Below are 16,328 nucleotides of genomic sequence, written 5' to 3'. Positions count from 1 at the left end.
TCACCGCAACCTCCACCTCCCGGGTTCAGGCAATTCTCCTGCCTCAGCCTCCTGAGTAGCTGGGATTACAGGCATGCGCCACCATGCCCAGCTAATGTTTTGTATTTTTAGTAGAGGCGGGGTTTCACCATGTTGACCAGGATGGTCTCGATCTCTTGACCTCGTGATTCACCCGCCTCAGCCTCCCAAAGCGCTGGGATTACAGGCTTGAGCCACTGCGCCCGGCCATGATATATTTTGAGTTAATTTTCATATAAGGTGTGAGACTTAGTTTGACATTCCCTTTTTGCCGATTGCTCTAGGAAAATTTGTTGAAAAGCAACTTTTTCCTCTATTGAGAGAAATTGCATATTTGTTGACAATCAATTGGGTATATTTATTTGGGTCAATTTGGGGGATTCTCTATTCTGTTCCATTCATCTGTGTTTCTATCACGCCATGGATAGCCACAGAGTAACCATGTAATAAGTCTTGAAATTGGGTAAATTGATTCCTCCCACTTTATTATTTCTTCTTCAATATTGTTTTAGCTACTCTAATTCCTTTGTTTCTGTATAAATTTTAGAATAATCTCATCTATACATGAAAAAAATCATGTTGGGATTTTGATAGGAACTGCTTTAAACCTGCATATCAATCAATTTGGGAAGAATCAGTATCTTTACTATTCTGTGACTTTCAAATATTTTTCTCCATTTATTTAGATTTTTAAAATTTATTTCATCAATATAATATCATTTTCAACATACAAGTTTTGTAAATGTGTTATTGGATTTATATAAGTATTTCATGTTTTTGAGCTAAAGCAAATTGTACTATATTTTTAAAGTTCACATCCACAGATTCATTGCTAGTATATAGAAATACAATTGATAATTTAAATGTTTATCTTGTATCCTGCCACCTTATTGAACTGAATTATTCGTTTTTTGTTTGTTTGTTTGACACAGGGTCTCACTCTGCCACCCAGATTGGAGTGCAGTGGCAAACAGGTAGTGGCACAACACAACCTTCTGCAGCTCCAACCTCCTGAGCCCCAGCAGTCCTCCTGCCTCTGCCTCCTGAGTAGCTGGGATGACAGGCATGCACCACTAGCCCTGGCTCATTTGTATTGTTGTTGGAGAGATAAGGTCTCTCCGTATTTTCCAGGCTGGCCTTGAACTCCTAGGTTCCAGCTATCCTCCTGCCTTGGCCTCCCATCATGTTGGGATGACAGTCATCAGTCACTACACCCAGCCACTTGCTAGTTTTAAGAGGTCCTTTTGTGTTTTTCTATCTTTGTAGCTCACTTAAGGTTTTCTGTGTAGAAAATTATGTCATCAACACACAGTAACAGTTTTCTTTCTTTCTATCTGTATGCCTTTTATTTCCCTTTCTTGCCTTACTGTGTTGATTAGAACTTCCTACACTATGTTGAATAGGAAAGGTAGAACCAGCCTTGCATTGCTGGAACAGACTCCATTTTGTCATGGTATATAACTCCTTTAGCCTGAATTCTGCTTACTAATATTCTGTTAAGGATTGTTGTGTCTATATTAATGATGGCTATTGGTATATATTTTTTCTTTTTTGCAATGTTTTTGTTTGGTTTTCGTATCTGGGTAACACCAGCTTCCTAAAATGAATTGCAAAGTGTTCTCTCCTATTTTCTGGAAGAGATTGTATAAAACTATTAATTCTTTAAATGTTTGGTAGAATTATCCAGTGAAGGCTTCTGGGCCTAAATATTTATTTTCAGGGAGTTTTTAGATGATGAATTCAATTTTCAATAGTTATGGGCTTTTAAACATTATCTATTTCATGATGTGTGAATGGTAGGAATTCGTGTTTTTGAGGAAGTGGCCTATTTCATCTAAGTTGTCAAATTTAAGTCTGTAGAGTTGTTCATGGCATTTCTTTATTATCCTTTTGATGTCTACAGGGTCTGTAGTGATATCTCCTCTTTCATTCCTGATAATATAACGATTATAACCAAATCAGGTCCAGATGTCCACCATTTGCAGAGTCCAGTTAACAAGAATAAGTCTGGTAGAAAGTAAGCCATTTTACTAACCAAATCTAGTAAAGGGGAAATGGTCGGATTCTCACCCAAAGCAATCACTTTGGTTTTGAGGGGAAAGCAGGGGTTTAAAAAGGGAAAACTTGATAAAGAAGGCATGCAAGAATTGTACTAATATAATATCTGTGTGTCTTGTTCTTGGGTCTTAGTCTACCTGGATGGTGAGTCAAGACATCTGAGAATGTCTTGACTTCCCCTTCATGGCTGAGGATATTTTCACTGGCTATAGGATACTGGCTTGACTGCTGATTATTATTTCCATCCAGGGCTTTGAAAGCTTTAAGTTCCTGAGCAGGAGTGACCCCAGGTTTTTAACTAGACACCTTGAAAAAATCTCTGAAATTTTGCAGTTGGGACCCCAAGCTTGGTCTGCCTGTCTCAAGATTAGCCCCTGGAACATCTAAGAAGGCACAATAATCAGACACTAGTATATAGTTAGATAAAGGTGAAGAGAGTATATATGGTGAAAAAGGCAGGGATATGGAGTCTGTGTTAAGGCTGGGGAAAAAGTTTCTACAGTTTTTCAAGGTTGTATCTTGAAAACCAAGAGGAGGAAAAAAAAATGTTTTAAAATGCATTTTGAAGTCAAGCTGCCTAGTTACAATATTGGTAATTTGTGTCTTTTCTCTTTTCTTTGTCAGACTTGCTAGATTGTCAGCTTTGTTAACTTTTTCAAAGAACCAGCTACTCTTGTTTTCCTTTGATTAAAGTTTGCATTATACATCTTTTCCCATCATTTTACCTTCCATCTGCCTCTATTGTTATATTGAAAGTGAGCTTCTCATAGACAGTATACAGTAGGGTCATGTTTTTTAAACAATTCTGCTAATCTCTTCTCTGTATTGTAAGTTGTACATGTAGACCATTTAAGTTTAATATAATTATTGATATTTTAGAATTTATAGCGCCATTTTATTTTTTGTTCATTTTCTGTTTGTTCTCTTTGTGTTTTTCTATTTTCTTTCCCATACTTCTTACAGGCTATTTTAACACTTTTTGGAATTCTGTTTTGATTTATCTAAAGTGTTTTTCAGTGCATCTCTCTATATAATTTTTAATAGTTTCTCTAGGTATTACATTATGTATTGATAACTTACACAGCTTACTGGTGTCATCATTTTACCAGTTTGAGTAACATATAGGAAACTTACCTCCCCACTTTGCATCCCTTTATCTTCCCCCATTTATAACATAATTATTTTAAATACTTCCTCTACATGCACTTACATCCACCTCAGAATGTTGGAATTTTTGCTTCAACCTTCAAACATAATTTAGCGATCTCAAGAGTACATATGTTTTTGCCATGTCTTTTTCTTCCTTCCTGATGTTGAAGAGATCTATTTTTAATCATTTCCTTTCCAATTAGATACCTTTCTTTCTTTTCCCTTCTTTTGAGACAGGGTTTCACTGTGTCATCCAGACTGGAGAGTTCAATGATGCAATTGTACCTTACCACAACCTTGACAGATAACTTTGTTTAGCCGTTCCTTTAGGGCAGGTTTTCTGGCAACAAACTCTCTTCATTTTCCTTCATCTGAGAATATATTGATTTCCCTATTATTCCTGAGGATATTTTCACTGGCTATAGGATACTGGCTTGACTGTTGATTATTATTTGCATTCTGGACTTTGAAAGCTTTAAGTTCCTGAGTCTCAGCAAAAACTCAAAAATAATACATGCAGGGAGAGCTAAAATATATATATATGTATATATTTATATATATGAATAAATTCAATAGGATCCAGTTTATTGTGTGTGTAGAGAGATATCTCTCTACACACACAATAAACTGGATCCTATTGAATTTATTCATATATATAAATATATATATGGTACACAATGGTACATATATATATATACACACATACACACACAATAAGCTGAGTGCATTTATATATATACATATATATATATGTATATATATACATATATATATATGTATATATATATATATATATACCTACACACACAATAAACTGGATCCTATTGAATTTATTTATATATATAAATATATACCTACACACACAATAAACTGGATCCTACTGAATTTAAATGTCACCAGGCTACAAGAAATTCTGATTCTGGCAGAAAAAAAAAAAAACATGAAAACTAATTACAATAATGTATTGTAAGTACAAAATGCAGGTAGGCACTGGTCACAATGTTGACACAGAGAGAGTCGGCACTGCTTGAGAGAATCAGTAGAAACTTCTCAGCAATGTGTGAACCAGGTTCTGAAGGTTAAGTAGTAAAAGGAGTTCCCAAGTGGAGGGGAACCCTGCACGAAAGCCCTGAGAGAAGCAGAAACGATGGTCCATTTGAGAATCTGTAAGACTGAATGCCTGGCCGAAGTATAGAACATCCCTTGGAACAAGCAAGAGCTGCCATAGAAAAGACGGGTAAGGGATGGATGCCGGGCTAGAGGGCATAATCCTCTACTGAGGAGTTTAAGCTTTATCTTGTGTACCACGAGGAGCTACCAAACAGATGAAAATGGTGAGTGTTATATTTAAAGCAATGATTGCTACTATAACACTCTTTTTAAAGTAGTTTTTCAATGAATTATTAACATTATCGTTAGTCTAATATGTATCTAATTTAGTTTCTGGACTGGTAGGATGTGTTAACAGCCAATAAAGATAAAAGACTCAGCTGGTTCCCTGCCTTCTACACTCCATTTTGCACACACTCCATCCTTCCTGCTGAATGACTTCAGTGTCTCTGTGATCAGTGAGTGGAGCAGCATGCAATGAGATCATGGCTAGATGGCAGCACATTCAGTGAAGTGCTTCAGCTTTCCTGTTGCTTCCAATTGCCTGGCTTTTGTCAGTTTCTGTCAGAACAGTAACATTTCTTAAGGTATATTTTGCATTATTTACTAAATGAAAATTTCCCAATGCCAGAAAAAAAAAATACCAGATTAGGTACGGTATGTCAAGTTCACATTCTATGCTCCAGAAATGCCCAGTCCCCAAATCCTCCAGCGACTGGGGCTCATTTGTTGTCCCTCTTCCTCTCCCATTTACTATGCTGACCCTCTGCCCAGCCACATAGCCCACCCCACCCCTTAGAAGCATCTAGAGTCGGTTCTAGAAATGAAATGGAATGCATTTTTTCATTTACATAACAGCTATCGCACTTCTGGTAAAATGTAATTTCAGAGAAACAGAAAAAAATAAACAGTAGAATAAAAAGTGTGTACGTGGTACCATAAGGGCGTATTTAACTATCCCTTTATTTCCTTTACAGTCCAACTATTTTTTTTTAATGCTTGTCACTTTCCTGCTGCCTCTCAGAGGGCACTTGATCTTATTTAGACCCAGTGGCGAGGGTTCTTCAGTTCGGTGAGACGCTCTCTAGTCCTCAGTTCTCTTTCGAGGAAAGACATCTTCAGAACCTAAAGGCCTTGAAAGAAGTAACACATTTTCAAAACCAGAAAAAAAGAGCATGAAAGTTGTCCATCAAAAATGAAGGCATGAACTAGAATACAATAGACAGTGAGTAAGGAGCGGAAAATCATCACCCAGGTAGGCCAAGGCATATTCAGATAGGGAGGAAATTGGAAGGCATTCCTTTGACACAAAAGATGATTTCTCTTCTAATTTTTACATCCTTTATGACGTATCTTTTGTTTTGTTTTCTCTATATGACTGCTGTTCTCAAATAAGTGGGCTTTAGGAATATGAACTACTGTCTGCATGTTTGCCAGCCTCGTAGTCTGTGATGAATTTGACATCTGAATGAATCAATCCTGCAGAGGTCAAAAGTTATTCCCACAAAGTCCGCAGTCTTCCTTATGAGAAAGATCCCTTCCTACTTGTAAGCTTACTAATTAAATGTCAAAGGTTGTTATATCAAGGACAATAACAAAAGCCAACCTGGGAATCTGCTTGTTTGAAATAGGTAAAGAATATCCGTGTTTATTTAGAATTGATTGTATACTTTCCTTCATTCTCTACATAGATTTTATTTCTCCACACATTCTTCTTGACATCTTTTTCTGTACTGCCTTGAGGGCTTTCTCATATAGTTATGTGACAAATTATGTCTGAATTATGTTCAAATAAGCAGGGAGACTGATGTTTTCTGTGAAAACCATATGGACTAACAGTAATGAATGAATTTTTGCCCATATCATGACATGACTTTATGGAGGGCACCATCTCATATATGCAGTGTACCATGTGGTGTCTAACAGATTTGTGTAAAATGTCTAAAATTAAGCAAATGCAATTATATGAGTTGTATCATCTTATCATGTATATTTTGCTTGATAATAGAAAAGCAAATGAAAAGTTTATTGCCTCATTCCAACAACCTGTTTTTGATTTTTACTTCAGACTCTATTCTTCTCTATTTTACCCTCTTCTATTTTGGGTCATTATTTTATCTGTAGAACCCAAAATCTAATTCTTCATCTGTATGTACCACATGGATCTTTAGATTCTCTTACCAATCCAACAGATTTCTGAATATTTAACTACCCTATTGTAAGTTGTCTTGTTTAGAAGAAATGAAATTTAAGATTGTGGCAGTAAAGGACAAGCTGTCAATCTGTTAAATAAATTCCTGTTGAAAAGCAATGGCATGTGCTGTGTGTTAACATAATTTATTAGAACAATTAGAATGCATCCTTGTTGTCTTTTAATTAGATTATTCCTTGTTCTGGTAATTACACTAGACAAGGGAGAATAATAGTTTCAGTATTCTAAAATCATCTGTAGACTTTGTGGAGAGAATAAATAATCAATAATGCTAATTTACAGGAACACTTAAATTCCCAGAAACAGATCTTTTATCATGAGCAATCCTCTGTCTAATCAGTATTATTTCTCAGTGTCTACGCTCATTTTGCCCAAAGCTGAAAAGTGAAGACATGGGACAAATAACAGATATTTATTTCACTGTCAGAGACCTGGTTGGGCCGGGCCACCTCTGGCCTCTAGTGGCTCAGACATTGCTTCAGCCCCTTGCAAATGCCAACGAGCAACCGCAGATGAAGGATTTAAGATTCCATGCAGAGCAGCATATCTAGCAGTCTGAATGCCTAACAGAAAGGATGCAGAGCTAGTAAGTTTTGGTCCTAGATGAGGAATCATATAGTTCCCCAATTTAAAAAATATATTCAAATGGACAAAAATAAGTTAGAACTGAGAAGCCTACAAAACATTTTTTTAAAAAAACTGTGACATTTCCATACGTGAAGATGTTATTTGCAGAAATTAATGCGGACGCTGTATGTCAGAAAAGTTTCTGGCTCTCAGGCATGGGCTGAGGCCGTTAGATGTGAGTTGAACTACTACCGCTAGTTTTATGTTTTGAAGATCATAGGGAATTCCAATGCTCCAAGACTCTCCAAGGCCTTACACAACTGTCATCGAGCACGTTAGGACATCCTAGAGAGCAGTTCCCAAAACTTCTAGGCTTCAGAAACTTGACAAAGTCATGGGCAGGCATATCCTGCCCTCACGAATAACCCTACAGTTGACTAGAAGGGTGCTGGAACGCACAGAATTGACACCAGTGAATCTGGAGTTCTCTGTAATAACGAGCAACACAAATAACACACCAACAGTCCCACTGTTGTCCGCGTCTGCCTTAGCCCATGTAAAGTCCTAATGAGACCATGTCTAGACAGTATTGATCTCCCACCAGAAAAAAAAAAAGGAACTCAGAGAGTGGCTTCTTTTCTAGCTTAGCCCAAATGACACCCTAAAACGTGCTCTTTCATTCACAGATTGCTAACACTTTCCATAACCTGAGATACTTTATCAACTAGGCAGCCAAGGACCCACAGGCTTCTCAAAGTGTATGTGATATTTTTAATATTCAAACCATCTTTGATATTCAAATAGCAGATAAGAAAGTTACTTAAGCCTATTAAAGAACCTAGAGATATTAAATGCGTTTTTATATATCTTTTTTTTTCCTTGCTAGGCAAAGGAAGACAGACCTTTAAAAAAATGAAAGTCCATGTAAGATGAAGGTGTGCTCATTCAGGTTAATGTGGGCAAAATACCGAAGGGAGAAATCATTAGCTTAAACTATCCAAAGGATTTTACATGTAGTCCTGTGGTTTAGGAGCAGAGGAGCACCTGTATTAGTCTGCTGTCCATCCCAGCTGGGAAGACATGGTTCTCAATAGAAGCACCCCTTAAAATTGTCAGGGGTGCTATTAAGTACTTGTGGTTCCCCACTATTCTTATCTCCAGACTGGTCAAATCTACCAGGCATCTTTTTGATATAGTAGTGAGATATAATCTATTATAGATATACCAAAGATTTATTTGCATTTGAATGTCCTGTGGTGAGGCATTCCACAGCAGGCTATGCATCAGGTCTGTCTGCAGAAAGTCAAGAAGAAAGGAATATGGTTTACAATTCATGAAGGAACGGAGTTTAAAAACTCCCCACATGAGTTAGGACTGGGAACCACAAGCTAAAAGCAGAACCTGTCCTTCTCACTTTGGGGTTGAAATGAAGCTGACTGAGGCATTCAGGTGGTTCCAGAGCATGGAAAGTCTCATAAGAGACAATTTTTTCTTAAAAAAAGGAAGCGAAATAAACACCTTATTATGTTCCAACAATATCAACATACAAATCTATCTTGTAGAAAAATGCTAAATAAAAACACAGCCAGAGAGAGACTTCCACCACTATAAAAAGTTTCTTATAAATGCCACCTAGGGACAAAATTATCGTTTCTATGATCCTAACCAAAAGAGCCTTGCACGTCTTGGAAATACTTCGCCCTGTAAAACAAACAGAAGAACGTTCCTTCAGCCTATGAGTTCTTGTGCTAGATTTTGAACCTTTTGAGCATTTGCTCCCAAAGTGAAATTTAAAAAGCTAACAGCAGGGACACTGGGATACCTAGAAAACTTACCTATTGATAGCACAGGCTGCTTCCCCAAATGGACTGTGTACAATTTCTTGCAAGCATAGTAAAAATCCTATACTTGTTTGAAATGAAATGAAGGAAAGCCTATCACAGATTTCTTTTTCTCTGTGTTAATGAAAGACATAAGCACACCATGATAAGCAAGAGGGAATGACATAGTGTTCATCCTTCTCTTCTTGTCCAAGGCAGGTAACAGTAGGAGGGCTCTGGGTAGAATACATGATTGTTGCATATTTCTAAGAAATAAAGTTAATTTACAGGCTAACTGTAAATTACACACTGGGGTTAAGACAAGTATGCATGTACATATTTCTGGTGATCAAGAGGGAGAAATAACAGTGAAAAAATAGAGCTTGGATATATATATCTTAAGGACATGCCACTGATTTCAAAACAGGGCAAGAGCACTTATGACTTAGGATAATTTTGTTGGAAAAAGTTAACTCTCTCCAAGGAAATACAGAGCTTAGCAAGTACCTTATAAACAATACAAGGCACATGATAGTGTTTAGTAGAATCTTATCCACCCATTCTGATTTGGCCGAATGTTAAATGACACAAACAGGAGAAGTTTATTGGTTAGATGACTGATTAAAATATCGATGAAAAGCAGAAGTAGTAAGTTCTAGAAACAAGAAATAAATCATACATATCAACAAAGAGGAATGAAGGCATTTTGTGCAATCTTGGGGAATACATTTTCTTAGGTATTTCATAAAATCATTGCCTCTACGGCAGGAAGAAAACCTCCACACATAAACCCACAGCATTTCTTTTCCTGCCTGCACAGTTGTAAAAGCCGATGATGAAACCTGTTTGCTAAGACTTCCCCAGAATGTGATCCAACACATTGTCTATTTAAAATAAGACAAAAAGTTTTCTGACCAAACACCGTATGTTCTCACTCATAAGTAGGTGTTGAACAACGAAAACACATGGATACAGGGAGGGGACCTTCACACACCAGGGCCTGTCACGGGGTGAGGGGCTAGGGGAGAGACAGCAGGGGGTAGGGGGCTAGGAGAGGGATAGCAGGGAGTGGGGGGATGGGGAGGGATAGCATTAGGAGAAATACCTAATGTAGACGATGGATGCAGCAAACCACCAAGACCCGTGTATAACTATGTAACAAACCCGCACGTTCTGCACATGTACCCCAGAACTAAAAATAAAATTTTCAAAAATCTTTCTGCCATTTAATGTCATGTGATAATTTGATAATTTCCCCAATGACTAACCAAATATGCTTCATTATTAAATCAATTCTTTCTTAATGCCACAAGTGAAAACGCAAAGGCAGCTAATGGTTATCTTCTCATAAAAATCACACTTTGGCTTTTTCCTTTCATCTATAATTAGTCATATTTGTGACTATCTTCCAAACTTAGTTGAAAATTTTCTGAATCCTTTTAAAATCAGTGCAAAAACTAGAAAATGTCTTTACAGGTTTAATATGAAGGAAAGAAAATCTTTTTCATTTTCCTTGACTTATTTCTGAATTCAGCTTGCTCTTCATTAGTGCTACATAGCTGCCTTATTATTCGTCGGCCTCTATGACCTCCTGATCATTTTCCCTGAGGATGCATATTTATTCACTATGTTACAATCGTGTGATCTGCTGAATTTTTTCTGATAGTCTACTCTAGATTTGTTCTAAATTAATAAATCCCATTATTTTTGGCTTCTACTACTTCTGTTTATTAAATTCATTCTGAATGTAAAGTTTATTTTCAAAGGAATTCAAAATTCTTTACCCCAAGCTTGGTACTAACAATGACTTTTATAAGAATTGTATTTAATCAATTTTTAAATATATTAATGGCAAATTTTGTTAAAATGTTAGTGTTCCAAGCTTTCCAGTTCCCCACAGATTTAGTTTTTTAGCCTTTCCCCTTCAACCACTTTATAAAAAAAAAAAATTTGTGATGCAGAATTATGTGAACATTAAAAAAAAAAGGAAGAAGAAGAATTGGGAAGGTGAGAGTAAACTAAAAAAAATAAAAATAAACTAAGGCTGCAGACTTAAGAAGGTATAGCTATTTGAGGATAAATGATTAAGAGAGAGAGAGATTGCCTGGCTCCTGAGAAGAGTACAGAGAGAGAGATTACCAGGAAGAAGAAGAAAGATAACGGGATTTTAAGGACAGTTGCTATGTGTCATGCATAAAATTATTTTCAAAATTCTTGGAGAGGTAAAAATAAACTTTAGAATTATTTTTTAATGATTTCACTTGTGATGCTATCTTGAGATTGAACCACATGGGGCCCCGGGATTTATTTAGGTTATACAAATATCCTCCAATGCTGATGCTTATTCTTTTATATGTAGACTTCAGTTTCCTTTCCATGTCATAAACACACACACAACAGAATCAAACTTGATCATCCCATAAATTTTCAAGAGCTCTCAGCCTACTGGAAATGAAATTTCACCACTAATTCACAGGTCGATGTCTGGGACAACCTCAAAGACTACTTGAATAATTAATAAATTTCTATGAAAACATTGCAGTGAAAATGTCTGTCAGTGTGAAATACATAAAAGACACACTAAAAGGCAGCGGCTGCTACATAGTAATGAAGTTTTAAACCATTGGCAACATTTCTAAACAAAGGTATAAGAAAAAAATAACACAACCTTGTAGCTTATATGATAGGCCCCTTGCATAAGATTATTAAGAAAGCCATAAGCACTTACGGCTTTATTACTTTTCCGTACAGATAGATTGCCCTGAAAAAAGTGGACATAACCTTAACTGGAATCTGAGGACTCTGCATGTCTTTTCCAGTTGAGTTCCAATTGTTAGAGAGCAACATGACATAACACAGAATGCCCAATTCTTAAGGAAATACATAAAATTTTAAAACCTGAAGCTAAATTAAAAAGTTATCACCCTTCTGACTAATGTGTTATATATTTGTAAATTATACCTGTCTCTAAGAAAGATGTACCACAAAGCAAGAGCATGTGTGAAAGAATGAGTGAGAATGGAGGAGTCAGAAGCACATTTACATATGTAGCAAACAAAAACTTCAAGACATTCCCAAGGATCTAAATAACCTATGCACAAATACAGTAAAGTCATATCCTAAGGGAGAGGATTTGAGTTCTGAAGCCAGAGCCTAAGGCAAATGTTGCATATAATCAAACTTACCATTGAAAATCACTTTAATCACCTGTAAGGTGCAAGTTATATTGCTTTGTGTATTCAAGACTGACAGTGAATATGTGAGAAAAACAACTGAGTTAGACTAAAGAAGCAAGCAAAGAAAAGTCCACCTGCAGATATTTGGGTACTCAAACCACCTCTTCTTTAAGAAACTAGCAAATCTCCACTTCTGAGTTTTTACAGGTAGATGATGAAGTATAAGGTTATAAACCCTCCAACAGGGCTTATTCCATTGTTTTAACATTAATATTTCAAAACTTTAACATATGTATTAATAGATGTATTTGTTATTGTTAAGATTAAATAACTTTTATTTTTTTGAGATGGAGTCTTGCTCTGTTGCCCAGCCTGGAGTGCAGTAGCTCACTGCAACCTCTGCCTCCCAAGTTCAAGCAATTCTCCCACCTCAGCCTCCCGAGTAGCTGGGATCAGAGGTGCACACAATGCCTGGCTAATTTTTGTATTTTTAGTAGAAATGGGGTTTCACCATGTTGGCCAGGCTAGTCTCGAACTTCCAACCTCAGGTGATCGGCCTGCCTCGGCCTCCCAAAGTGCTTGGATTACAAGTGTGAGCTAACGCGCTCAGCTAATAATCTTATTTAATGGGTAAAAGCATCATCCACAGGGCCTGGTCCACAGCAGATACTCAATAACACGCTACATTTTAATCTAACTCTTGTTTCATCAGACCCACAAACACATTGCTCTTTAAAATCCTGTAGAGAAGACTATGACAACCTGTACCTTTTCCTTCCAAGCTGGTATTTCCAGTTAGGGTACCTCTGAACACCTGCTGCTTGCACATTTTAGGCATGGTGGATATCTACACCTAGTGCCGGGTTCTAAGTGGGCATAAGGTGAATCCACTGCACACAGAAGCACTTCTTTACGTTTGTATAGCATTGCAGAAGATTGGACCCCTAATTGGGGCCACTCTTTCCAAAGCCATAACAGCACATCAGGCCCAAATCACAGGGCTGTCAAACGAGGAAAGCCCCTTTCTTTTCCAATAAAAAAGCATCCCTATCAACTCTACCAGGATAGCACAAGAACTCATGTCATCCATTCATTCTTATCTTAGAAAATACATCCACAAGCCCCCTTTACTGACCATTACAATAGGATGCCACAAAAATTCAGAAACTGGAATTCTTTTCCATCCCTTCTCCTCTCCTTTTTCCTTTTCTTCTTCCTTACCTGAAATTTCTGCCTCTAGTAAAACCACAGGAAGAAAGAAAGTCAAATGAATTTTCCTAGTAGTCGACATTTCTGTGATACACTCTTTTTTTTTTTTTTTTTTTTTTTTTGGTCCCCATATGAACTCCCTCCAGGATATTCCTTTATGGGAGTAAAATACGCCAAATGAAATAGAGAACTCGAGGCGCCGTTTTATCCTTGACATATGTAGAGAGAATATTCTACTCCTGGATTTATGGTGTAATGCAACTCAGCCACTTTCTTTTCCTCTTTCCCCTAGTTTGCATTTCCTGCTTATTGCTGCACACCATCACAAATTTATGGAGCGCCAACGGCCGTGGCCTCTAGGTAGCTCCCAAATGATCGAATCCAGACATCATTGTCTTCAGTTCCCCTTTGCATTAGTCTATTTTCCATTCCTCTTCCTTATTGAAATCTGCTTCCAATTATTTTTCATAAGATGGTTTAGCTATCTTTTCTTTCCTTTAACTTGAATCGCTTTTATTTCTACCTTTCATTTCTATGCCCTCCTGGGCCTCAAGCACAATTCCTCTACATTTACAGGGGTTTTCATTTAGAAACTCTTGAGAACTTTACTATCAAACTGCATTTTCTAAGATAATTTTTTTTTGCAATTTTGACTAAAAGGAGAATTTTAGACTTTTGGAATGCCAGGGCTCCAGGTCTCAGATCTCAGCTGTAACTTTTATCACTTTGCAAGGTGACGACTAGATTTATAGCACATTCTTTAAACCCATGCCAAACTCTTCAAAGATGGCCATCCTTCAATCTCTGAACAGGGAATTGGAGGTCGAGGTTTTGGAGTCAGACAGACATGCGTTCAAATCCAGCCTCTGGCACTTAATTTGAATACAACCTAGCATAGGTCATTTAACTTTCCTGAGCTTTGATTTCTTGTCTGAAAAAATGAAAATACAGATAGTTACCTCACCATATTGTTATAAAGATAAAATGAGGTAATCTTTGTAAAATACACACAATGTCTGGCAGGTGATAAGCATTCAAATTGGTAGCTATTTTTTATTGTTATGAGTTAAAATTTTGTATATAATGAATTTTTCTTCAAGAAAGCTCACCAAGCTGACCTTAAGTTGATGTTACTACCAAATGCCACCTAATTCTCTGTCTACATACTTGAAAGTTACTAAACACTTTTAAGTTGAAATTGGAAATCAGGGACAAACAGATTTGAAACCAAAGGAATAGGGAATCAGTTATAAATGTGGATATAACATTAAAAGCCTCCGTTCTCAGAAAATACATTCCTTTTAAAATATATTTACTATAGTTACCCATGGAGACTGAATATTTTTATCACCAGTTGCAAAACTGTCTCCTGAAAGGGAAAACCATGCAATTAGAACTAGGTTTTCAGATGTTAACCTCTTATTTAAGGGAAGAACCAGAAGTAGATATTTGGTAAGAGACTGGGAAGAAGGGGAAGAGAAGAGAAGAGAGAGAGACAGAATGAGGATGAGAACGAAAGCAAAGAAATTTGACAAGGAATACTATTTGGCTTTTGGGCCTACTGTATACCAATGTAGATGTGTGATCATGCCATTTAGGACTGTTGTCAATTCTTTCCATGGAAACAGACTGAACAATGGTACATCCACCTCTCAAAACAAAGAGAATAAAATTGTCATTTCCTTACAGGACTTTTATTTATACAAAAATGAAATACATATATAGAGAGAGTTGTGATTTCAAAAATAAAGCTAAATATCTAAGTGCAACAATGGAATTAATTAGGTGCGATCCAACAGAGTAAGTGAGGTTTTTACTTTGGAAGATAAGTAAATTATTTCAGAGCATGAGAATGAACAATTCATTGATTGATCCTGATCTCTAAAAAGAGCCATCTGATTTACTTTGGTATCAAATGGACCTGCTTCTAAATGCCATTTCTACCATTTACCTGTTGGGCAAATTTCTTATGCTTTATGTGCTTGGAGTCTTCATTTTTAAAGTAGCTATGAAAATATCTGTAAGTGGGAGGGTACTAGTCCTGCCAGTGCCTTCTCTCTCTCCCTATATTCCATGTCTCTCCAAGGAGCAATTCCTAATGCAATTGGCCAAATTTAAGCATATTGACTCTTATTTACTAAGTGGCGGGGTCACTATATAATAAAGGTTCCTTCTCCCACTTCTGCTTTTTCTTTTCTAAGTTGAAAAACTCTAATTCTTCAGGTCAGGCTAATTATTTGCTTCCCTCTTTCCTGCCTTCTTTCCAACTTAAGGCCATAGCTTTCATGAGCCACGGTAATGTCAGGGATTCTTGTTTTTACCCCAACTGTTTCATTCTTCCCCATCCCCTCACAGTCTCCCCATTCAGAATTCTTAAGCATGCTATTTGTTTGAGGGGGCGTTTAGGAAGTCACATTTAAGACCTCTGCTGCCAGCTCTCATGTTATTTCTTCAGAGAGGCCTTCCTTGACCATCCAATCTAAATAGATACCTACACTGGAAGGTACCACGCACGGGCACAACCAATAATGAAGTGAGTGGTACTTTGTTCCCATTTCCATTCTAGAGCCTTTGTGCCTGTACTTCTCTCTCTCTCTCTCTCTCTCTCTCTCTCTCTCTCTCTCTCTCATATGCTCTGCATCTTTAAATCCCTAAGGTGTCAACTCTAATGTTATCTCTTCAGAGAGGCCTTCCCTGACCGTCCAATCTAAAGTAGACTTCTCATTCCCATGGACTTACTCCATTACATTAATATTTTATTTTGTTAATGGCTCTCATTGCATCCCATTACTTTCTTCTTGGTTTGCTTGTTGCCCTTCCCTATCTCCTTCCCAAACACACTTATCAAAACACCATGAACACAAAAAGTAGGTGCACACCTGCTACATCCTATGCCCAACCAGGTCCAAGGAATTCCTTTAGAAAGCTCCTCTCCACAGCTGACCCAGAACACGAGCTGCTATACTGAAGGCTTTCACAGTTTCAGACAAGGTGTCTCTATCTTACAAG

At 37.1% G+C, this 16,328-nt stretch overlaps 1 protein-coding gene across 6 annotated transcripts in view; it reads right to left on the bottom strand.

Moving 5' to 3' along the window:
- FHIT (fragile histidine triad diadenosine triphosphatase) overlaps positions 1 to 16,328 on the bottom strand; it is a 1,489,467-nt gene that overhangs the window by 1,116,809 nt on the left and 356,330 nt on the right. The gene's annotated exons all lie outside the window — the stretch shown is intronic.

Source organism: Cebus imitator, unplaced genomic scaffold, assembly GCF_001604975.1.
Source record: "Cebus imitator isolate Cc_AM_T3 unplaced genomic scaffold, Cebus_imitator-1.0 Scaffold48, whole genome shotgun sequence".
In the NCBI taxonomy this organism is placed as follows: Eukaryota; Metazoa; Chordata; class Mammalia; order Primates; family Cebidae; genus Cebus; species Cebus imitator.
Note: the sequence above shows the minus strand (reverse complement) of the source record. Positions and strands in the feature narration are given on the sequence as shown.